Genomic DNA, 8,098 nt, shown 5'->3' with positions numbered 1-8,098 from the left:
CAATGTTCATAATGACTCTATTCACAATAGCTAGGAAACAGAAACAACTTAAATGCTGTTCAACAGTTCTTATTCTATGCAAATTTATAGTTACATTTTAAAATCTTAGCTTTAATTTCCAATATTTTAAATGATATTATAGAATCCATATATATATACATATGTATATAAGCTCTGTGTTTTCTTTTAGTTTTTGTTTTATTAAATATTTATTAAATATTTGTTTTTTATGTGTCATTCTTATGCAAGGGCAAAGAAATCTTCTCTGTACCATTTCAATTTTTCTATTTGTGCTACTGAACCAAACACTTCGATGGATTTTAAGAATGTGAGAGTATATGTATAACTTACATTGAGAAGTAGATTTGAACAATATTTGTTCTAGACACTTGTAACATTATTTCCCCACATGTATAAAGTTACCATTATGAAGCTCTGCTGAGACATTTCATTCTGACCTCTATTCTGGCAGTGATGCTCTTCAAGTTGTATTTCTTTGTCCACATAGGTAAAATCTTCATTCATTTATTCAATATGCTTTTAGTTTATTGACAACAACAAGCCAACCAAGTTCAAAGGTTGGGTAGGGCAGACTACAGACTAGGATTCTGCAGCTTTCTTAATCACAGAGTATCTACACATCAGTCCTTAAGACAGACAAGAACAAGGATGCTCTCAGTCAGGACAGGTTGTAGACTGTTAAATTAACCGCCCCAGGCTTTAGTGACATACTCCCATCTGGTATTTGCCAATGATGAGCAATAGAACTCCCTTCCTTCCTAAAGCTCCTGATAAATGCCTCAGGAGGGTGTAAAAACTTTGTTTTAAAAAAATCTTTAAATCAATATTGTATGTAGCTCCGATTAATAAAATATAATGTCTCTAGAACCCAATTTTTCCAAGAAATAGCAATGTTTCTTACTGAACCACAGTTAACTATGATATTGCATAAATCACAAGAACTGTCACACTTTCCCTTGTGACCTGAAAGAAGATGAAAATCCATATTAGGTGGAATTAACTGACAGAGTACCCTAGAATTCATTTTGGGCAGTGAGATGGGGCTGGAGATGTAGCTCAGAGGTGATGTACTTGCCCTGTGTGCAGGAAACCCTGGCACTGTCCCTAATACCACAACAAACTCAACACTGCTCTGCATTAGCAAGAACTGCTTCTTAGATACGTTCCCAGTACCTGAATGGGAAAGGAAAGCACAGGAAGGAGGAATAGGAAACAAAGAGGTGTGGCAACTGAACTCAAAGTGACCTTGTACTTTTCACCTCAGAGGGTCATGGGAAGAAATGCTAGTTCATAGTCAGCAAAAAAACTAGTGGTCCTCTCAATCGTGAGACAAACTTAGCTGTGTTTTGAAGGCCCACATACACAGCACTACTGAATTTTATTCTGCAAACCATAGTCACTCCAATGGATGAGTTAAGGAACAAAGCATTCAGAAAGCAATTTACTGTGAGAAAGAAACTGTTCAAACGTAGAATGAAAAGAGATTAAGGACAGAGAATGAGGAAGTATCACAAAAAAAAAACTCATGACAGGTAATGGAGAATGAACATGAGAGACAGATTTGATAGGTGATTGTCAAGAAGAATTTATTTTTAAAGTGTGACTGTTGATGTAGCATTTATAAAAAGTAAATCAGAGAGTTGTGTCAGGGCTACTTTTTAAATGACTACTTAAAATTCACACTGAAAAAGTAGGATGTAAATCAGACCCGTGACCAGGAAGGTTTGGGGAAAGGCATTGGGTTCCATTTGGGGCATTCAGGCTTGAGGTGTCTGTGGTGAACAGGGTAAGCGATGCAAAGGGAGCAGATGACCCCGATGCACAGACAGCAGAAGGGAAGTTTGGGGAGAATTATATCATGGCCCTGTAGAATACCGGGTTTACAATTAGATGGAAAATAGGATTACCCTGCAGAGTTCAAAAAATGAGTTCGAATATTAATTAAAGATATGATTCCAGGTGGGCAACGTAGCATGGTCCTCAAACTGTAGCCCACAGCAGGTGAGCAAGCAAGAATCCTGGGGCTCAAGGCAATCCAAGATATGCAGTGAATCTCCAACACCCAAGGGACTAGAGATGAAGCTCAGTAAGATGCCTGCCTTGCCTGAGAGAGGCTCTGGGTGTTATCCCTGACACCATAACAAAAGAGGAGGTTATTCTAATGATCTAGTCACTGTTTTGGTTACTTTTCACCTCATTTGCTAAGTGTATTCGTTTTTGGTTTGATAACTTGTTTTGCATGTAATTATGCACACGTGTGTTTGTGTGAGGGTATGTGAGTGGGTACCTGCATATAGGTTCCCTAGGAATTTAGAGGCATTGTATGGCCTAGAGCTGGAGTAACAGCTGGTTCTTTTTTTTTTGATATATTCTTTTTTTTATTAAAAATTTCCGCCTCCTCCCCTCCTCTCTTTTCCCTCCCCTTCCCCCCACTCCCCACACCCCCTCCCCTCTCCTCCCATCTAGTCTGAAGAGCAGTAAGGGTTCCCAAGACCGCGAGGGGTGCACCCACCCACTGAGATGGTGGGGCTGATCTATTGGAAGCTCACCAAGGCCAGCTGGACTGGGACTGAAAAAGCATGGGATAAAACAAGACTCTCTGAATATGGTAGTCAATGAAGACTGCTAAGAAGCCAAGGACAATGGCACTGGGTTTTGATCCTACTTCATGTACTGGCTTTGTGGGAGCCTAGACTGGAGGCTCACCTTCCTAGACCTGGATCAAGGGGGGAGGACCTTGGACTGCTAACAGCTGGTTCTTAATCACCAGATAAGGACGTTGGGAAATGAACTCCAGCCCCCTACAAGAGCAGGGCATGCTTTTAAGTAACAAGGCTCTTCTTTAGTTCCTCCTTGGAGTTTAAAACATAAATCATGAAAAGCCCATCTCAGATGTGATTCATTCACTTTTGAAGATTTTATAATTGAGGATATATCCTTTCAGAAAAAAAGTGTATCTCAAAGAACCTCCTTACATTATTTCATCCTTGAATAATATACACTAAAGCATCCTAAAAATAAATACACACCCATCTTTTTTTTAATTTTAAAAAAAAAGCTATTCTATAAGAAAAAAAGATGAAAAGAAATTGTTGGCCTCTGGTTCCCTACAGCATGTGAGATAGATATCTCTGTGAATGAGGTTCCCAAATTGATTAACTAAGTAATTCAATCTGAAGGAGAAGACAATGCTGCCCTTGAGGGTTTCCACTGACATCAAGTTGAAGGTTCAGCTAGAATGGGGCATATGATGAGCACCCCCAGACCACTTCCTTCCTTTTTCTTCAGCTGGAAGTTTGGAGTTTACCCATCTCTGCGTGAGACCTGTGGTTATTTTGAATTAGCCTGTTTGATGCCATTAGAGAGGAAAACGTGCTCTAGAGCCAAATGACACAAGTGTGTGTCCTGACATTAACTTTAATGTGCACCTGGGTTTCAAAAAAGGAAAAACAGAAACCCAAGTTCCTTTCTTTCCCTTTTGGGATTCAACCCTAACACCATTTTGTTTAAATTTCATAGTTTCAGTTTCATCAAAGTCAAATGTGTTTATGTGAAATTGCACACCAGATGTTCGTAGCCATGGATGTTGTGGAGGATTTCGTTGCCAATGTGACCCTGTGGATTTCATAATTATGAGCCAAAGCCAGGATGTTTATATAAGGTTTCAACTATGGACTATATGGAAATTTGGTAATAAGGGTGATATGGTCTCAGAGATATATCTATTTTATATATTTTAAGTGGTTTGTTTTAGGCAAATTAGGGCCTGTACAAATTGAAGTTTGAAGAGGTGTAAATGGATGGAAAGTCTTTATAGATTTTGTTTTTGTATTTCTTATCATCAGTGTGATGTAACCTGTAAAGTAAGAGAAAAGAAAACAAGGTTTGCTGAACTTTAAACATGATGCTTGTGTAGCTGGATTGTCAACTTCATTGCTTAACAGCCATACTTGCACACCCGCCTTTTTTTTTAAAGCACAGATTGCTGAATCTCACCACCAAGTTTCTAAATCTGGATGCAGTCTGAGCTTTTCCAATGCTCTATCAGGGTCTAAAACTGCTGTTCTTTGTCCAAGGGATATTACTTTGTGAGACTGAATGAATATCTGGCCAAATCAAGCCTCTTTAATGTATCAGTCAATTTAGTGTTGCTGGAAAAAAAAAATCCCTGAAGTTGGATTTTCGTTGTTGTTGTTGTTATGAAAAGAGATTTACTTAGCTTACATTTTTGAGGCTGGCATTCCAAATAATGTATTGCTGGCTCTGGAATGATCTCTTGGGTTGTCATTACATGATAAAAGTCATCACACATGCAAAGAGGAGAGTAAATTGGCAAGCTAGAATGTCCACGGCATGGAGGGGGTAGTTTATGTCTTATAGCAACTAATTTTTGAGAGGACTAGCAGATCGTGTGAGAACTACATAAATGTTTCATGAAGGCAATGTCAAAATGTCCTAATTGCGTTCATTAAGACCCACGTTCAGCATTACCTCACTGGAACCTGGAGTCTAAGTCAAGAGTTATTGGGAGACCAATCACGTCTAAATCAGTCTGACTCTTCGCGTGGAATAAACCGATGTTTATTGGGAACTCCAGTCACCATGTGAAAAGCATTACAAGAAGGAGGACCATCTAGAGTCGCCCAGAAAGCCAGACAGAGGAATCCAGTGCATCTACAATGTCTTATCAAAGTAGAATATTCTGGAATGCTCCTGTAGACAAAAGTGATGACACAAAGGTAAACAACTGTCATGCAGATCCAGCATGGGTCATCCAGTGTCCTCAGATAGTGGCCTCTCAATGAACAACTGCTACGGAACAAATCCCAAGTGCCAACTGTTGTGCTGTGCTCAACCCTCAGCCTCCTGAATCACAGATTCAAAAGTTGGGGTCCAAAACACTAACAAGCTCAGGATTAATTCTGATGGATGCTTCTTTTCAAGAATCTGAGTTTCCATGTAGTTATATCATCATAGCTATAGGTAGACAGCAAATATAAAATTTATGAGTGCCAGTGTCATTATTGCATTTATTTCTCCAAATATCCATAGATTACCACTTATATTATTTGAACAAACCTTTTCTCTATGACCTGAGGACTAACTATTCTGAACAACTTCGAATGAGTAACAAATTAGAATCTGAAAAGTCAGGTTGTCTTAAGGTTGTTTCTGAAGGTTCTGATTGAAAACCCTATACTGTGTCATCTACAAATAACAGGATTTTATGTAGTATAGTCATTTAACTCTACTTTAACATGCTCCAGATGTTGACATAGTAAACACTGACCGGTCCTGTACCCTTAAATTGGAGAGTTTCCATCCTGTTACACCACTGTAGTACAACAACCAGACCAGGCTTAGTTTGTTTTCCATTACTGTAGCAAGATGATAACACACGGTGAACAGAGAGTTGTATAGCTGAGGGTTCTAGAAGCTAGCAAATAGAAGTGTCTGGTGAGACTCTCTGGCTATATCACAGCATAGCGGAGGGTCTCACATGAGGAGACTTGGTCTGTCTTCTTAGAAAGTCACCGATGATCTCAGAACACCATCTCCTGCACGTATGAGTTTGGGAATTAAATTCCCAGCACATGACCATTAAGAACACACCTTCAAATCAGGGAAGAGCAGGTGGTTCAAAGAATTATCATCTGCCTTAAATCTCCAGACTAAATGTTCTAAATGTAAAGTCACCTGAAATTTTCCAAAATTCTGAAATCTAGAACAAACCACTGTCGTCCATGAGATTCCCTGCTGTCATGTGTCCCCCAATATTATTTCAGTGTATAGCTAAGCCTAAGAATAAACATTCACACTAAATAAGCCATATGTCAGAACGTTAGGCCTGAATCTATGACCTGCACTGAAAGGCTTATAGGATGTTGGTGAGGGTCATATGTCTTGCAAAGAATGACAATAGACAAAGATAAAGCGTTCCACATGCGTCACTATTCCCAAGACACCAGCAAGAGATTCATAGTGAGTGCTGGAAGCAATCCCGGTACTCAATGGGTACTTTGAAAACAGTGGGGCTTTCTGTCAAATGTGGACATGCAGTGTCTGGAAGGCCATCTGTACCGACATTGTCAAAGGAATTTTTGGAGCAAGCAAGAATTGGGACCAGATGAACCTCTGGTCCTTCTGAGACTGAGATAGATTCTTGGTTATTTTGCTCTTTGCCGTTTTGCTGGTTCAGCAATGAGAAATAGAAAGTAGGATTGAAACCATCCTGTGGAAGCAATTAGGGATTAAAAAAAAATTACCCACAGATCTAGCTCTATTTTATCTGAATTCTGCTATTTTATATAAACGTCTTTACACATTTCTACTCAGGATTTGGAAAATATCCACGATTAATCTTGTCAATATGCTTTCTCGGTGTTTAATACTAAAATATCATGGTAACTCAGTGAAAGCAATAGTAAATTAATATTAACATTTGTATCCCATTTCAAGCACTCCTATGAGGTCCAGAATCCTACATCCAACTGTCTGAATTCCTCTCTTAACTTCACTGAAAGGCATGGCCTAAACCTGATTTTGATTGCTATGATCCATTGCTGCTCACTTACTTTCTTCTCTTCCTCTTTCAGATCCATAACTCTAGCTGAGCAACCACAGTGGCTCCGTGGACCCTTCTCTTGTCTTCTGACCCTGGTTGGGCTTGGCTATGTATCCTGCCTTGGAGATTAGAAGCTGAGAAAGTGGCTACGTTACTTCTTAGATCAGATTAGTGATGAATTGTGTTTCCACTCACATCGTCAAGAGTCCCTTTTCTTGTGAGGAAGGGTAGGATCTAATTTGTGGCAATTCATTTACCCCAGGCCAAAGACACAGCCCGTGGAGGAGAAATGTCTATGTTCATTTCAGTCGTGCAGAACTCACTGTGTGAACCCTTGATGTTTTATGCTTGGTTGGTTGATTTGCTTTGTACAAGGTCAGTGTAGTTTTTATACCGGGTTCTCGGGCTGGTCTTCCTTCCTAGTTTTCTTTTATCTTTATGCGAATGTATGTATGCCATGAACTTAGAACATATGAATGCCTGGATTCTCATAATGGTCTGCACTGCTTTATTCTGGCTTCTCTTTTCTCCCATTTCCCTGTCTCCACTTTCACCCCAACTTCCTTGGTGCATGCTGTAATAAAATCTCTGCTAGGCATTTGCTGCAGCCATAACCAGGGAGGTCTTCCATACCATCATATGTCATAACCAGGGCGGTTATTGCCACAAGGGGCCAGCACTGAAGAACTTGTCTCAGTACCTGTGCTTCATTGTTTTGGTGTGGTCACTGAGATGGTAACTTATCTTCAGTTACACCTCAGTACCTTTAATTAGAATAGGATCCCCGTTGTCACTATGGCTTCTCCACCAATGATTTGTCCTGTAAAAATGTCCGTGGTGATAGACTGACCTAGGTGTACTCCGTGATGACAAATGGATCCTAAAATGGAACTAAAGAGGTATTAGACTTAATTTCTGCTGTTTGTGGTCAATGAGAAAGGTAATGCTTAGTGCTGTGCCACTTAACCCATATGTTGTCTGCCTACCTCATGCCTGGTAAAGTGTGGAATTTATTTATTTTATAAACATGTGATAATGTTTTATGTCAAACTTATTCATAGATGTATATGTGAATATATTCTTTCCTCTTTTTACACAAAAAGTGACAGATGGCATAGTATACCCACTTTAAAATTTCTTGCATTTTAAATTAAAATATGCCAAACAAATAACTCCATATCTGTACATGAAAATTACTTTTCTCTGTGTTAAAACTACATTCTAATGTTCTCAGCCATCCTCCATTGATGGGTATTTGATTGCATATTTTTGTATTATGCTCATTTCATTTTATATCTGAAGATGCACCCTGGGGATTGACTTTTGAAAGCAGGCCTGCTCTATCCAACAGCAAATATCTGCGTAACTCTGTTAGGTGTCAGCTTTGCCTGGGCTATATACATTTTGCTTCTTTTCCAGTAATGTAATAGACACAAGAATTCTTTTCAGCATCATTAGTCAAGTGGATCATTCAGCTTGTCCATATAGTGGGGCCATGTTTTTGCCATTGGT

The 8,098-nt window shown here is 39.3% G+C and overlaps 1 non-coding gene across 1 annotated transcript; it reads right to left on the bottom strand.

Moving 5' to 3' along the window:
- Positions 1-203: 203 nt before the first annotated feature.
- Positions 204-309, bottom strand: LOC142855153 (U6 spliceosomal RNA). The gene has a single exon (XR_012911422.1). It is a non-coding gene; the product is annotated as a U6 spliceosomal RNA (small nuclear RNA).
- Positions 310-8,098: the final 7,789 nt, after the last annotated feature.

This window comes from Microtus pennsylvanicus, chromosome 7, assembly GCF_037038515.1.
Source record: "Microtus pennsylvanicus isolate mMicPen1 chromosome 7, mMicPen1.hap1, whole genome shotgun sequence".
Classification (NCBI taxonomy): domain Eukaryota; kingdom Metazoa; phylum Chordata; class Mammalia; order Rodentia; family Cricetidae; genus Microtus; species Microtus pennsylvanicus.
Note: the sequence above shows the minus strand (reverse complement) of the source record. Positions and strands in the feature narration are given on the sequence as shown.